The sequence below is a fragment of the Barbus barbus genome (assembly GCF_936440315.1).
Source record: "Barbus barbus genome assembly, chromosome: 5".
Taxonomy (NCBI): domain Eukaryota; kingdom Metazoa; phylum Chordata; class Actinopteri; order Cypriniformes; family Cyprinidae; genus Barbus; species Barbus barbus.
Window position 1 is genome coordinate 19,975,804 of NC_136733.1, and position 2,481 is coordinate 19,978,284.

Below are 2,481 nucleotides of genomic sequence, written 5' to 3' on the forward strand. Positions count from 1 at the left end.
AATTTTGCCTGTTGTGTCTCTTTTAATTATGCACATCATCCACATATCAGTAATATTTTTAGCTTGTACAATAAATAAATGCTTTGCCATCTCTATGGCTTTTTAAATGTGATATTAATAATAGTTAAAATTATGTAATATTTTTAATTATGTAAACATATGTTTTTAAGTAATGCTTATAAGGATTTGGTGTGGTTAATTTCCTGAAATCCTGGTTAATCTTTATGTCCAAGCTCTATAATTATTATTATTATTATCATCATAAAGCATCTAAGGCAGTTTGATTTGTTTGAAACCGCATCTGTAATCCTGAGGGAGGTGCTGTTGTCACAGCTGTCTGTAACTGCTCTCTTCCAGTAGAGTTTGTCAGTGAACTGGCTGCACTTCAACACTGTGATATGTTGAGAGTGTAATGTTTACAGACAGAAATTCAATAAACGGAGATAATTTACACTTCGATAGTATTACATAAATACTTTATGTCTCGACGCACAGGTAGTTTATTCAACCTAGTCAACGTTTACAGTTGAAAACTGATGTTCTCTGCAACTTTCATGCTTTACAGATGCGTCAGAGATGGAATGCTGTCACTGGAGAACAATTGCATGAGCAAATTCAAGACAAACCCCCACCTATTAGGCTAGTCTGCTGTATACAAGTAAACAAAACAAGAACAACCACATATTTGACATGAACTGAAACAAAGATGTTTGGAATGAATAACAACTATATAATATAAACCTGTTCCTGTCCCCTAGTAAGATTTAGTGAGTACAGGCTATAAAAGAGATCTGAATTATATGTTTTTCGTCGTCATTGTGGTCGAGGGAACTCATTGCATTATGACGATGGCGGAAGTGATATGCGTCGATGATTATATTTGATTAGGATGCAAGATCAATAATGCATGTGAATAAACAACAAAGCGCCCCTGCAACCCAATACGGCACTGTGATTTGGGATTTATAATATATAGGCAATCTTCTATATAGACTTCCGCACAGAGCCGCTGCTCGCTAGTGATGGGAAGTCCGGTTCTTTTCCGCGAACCGGTTCTTTAGGACAGTTCGTTTCAATGAATCGGTTCAAAAAACCGGATCATTGGTTCTTTTACGCCCTAACGTAATGACGTCATTCGCGATCACGTAATCATATAATCTATCGTCCCGGGATGAAAATACACATTCAAATATATAAAGTCAGTAATCATAACTTCAGTCAGTTAAAACATCATAATCGTGATCTTTAAAGTTTACAATTAAGTTTTGCAAGGACCCAAATGCAGGTGCAGGCAATGATGTGCATATGAGGATATAAGTCTAAGGATATAAAGTGAATAAATTAGTTGTCATCAGCACATAAACCATAATCCACTTACTATACATAATCCATTGCAATTAATTTGTTATTAAGTAAATTTATGTTTCGCCCGCATTCAGGTCCTCAGTTTACCTGCGCCATATAGCATCAGCACAGAATCAGTCCAAAAGAACTAGTTTGGATCAGACGTGCTGTAAGTCATAGTAGACAATCACGCATGCGCAGTATCCTCAGCTCATCGGTTCTCAAATCGGACGTATCCAAAAGAAACTCACTGCAGAACACAAGATCTAGAGGGTGTGGTTGGATCTAGATCCAACTTCTCCCACCTTACATTTACCTAAACCTACCCGTCTCCACCCCCTGATCCCTAAACCCACCTATCCCCACCCCTAAACCTACCCGTCTTCACCCCCCGATCCCTAAACCCACCCATCCCCACCCCTAAACCTACCCGTCTCCACCCCCTGATCCCTAAACCCACCTATCCCCACCCCTAAACCTACCCGTCTCCACCCCCTGATCCTTAAACCCACCCATCCCCTCCCCTAAACCTACCCGTCTCCACCCCCTGATCCCTAAACCCAACCATCCCCACCCCTAAACATACCCGTCTCCACCCCCTGATCCCTAAACCCACCCATCCCCACCCCTAAACCTACCCGTCTCCACCCCCTGATCCCTAAACCCACCCATCCCCACCCCTAAACCTACCCGTCTCACCCCCTTGACCCTAAACCCACCCATCCCCACCCCTAAACCTACCCGTCTCCACCCCCTTGATCCCTACACCCAACCATCCCCACCCCTAAACCTACCCGTCTCCACCCCCTGATCCCTAAAACCCACCCATCCCCACCCCTAAACCTACCCGTCTCCACCCCCTGATCCCTAAACCCAACCATCCCCACCCCTAAACCTACCCGTCTCCACCCCCTTGATCCCTAAACCCAACCATCCCCACATCTAAACCTACCCGTCTCCACCCCCTGATCTCCTGAATAACCAACCCCGCCCCTAAACCTACCCGTCTCCACCCCCTGATCTCCTGAATAACCAACCCCGCCCCTAAACCTACCTGTCTCCACCCCCTGATCTCCTGAATAACCAACCCAACCCCCTGATCTCCTGAATAACCAACCCAGCCCCCTGAATCTTTGT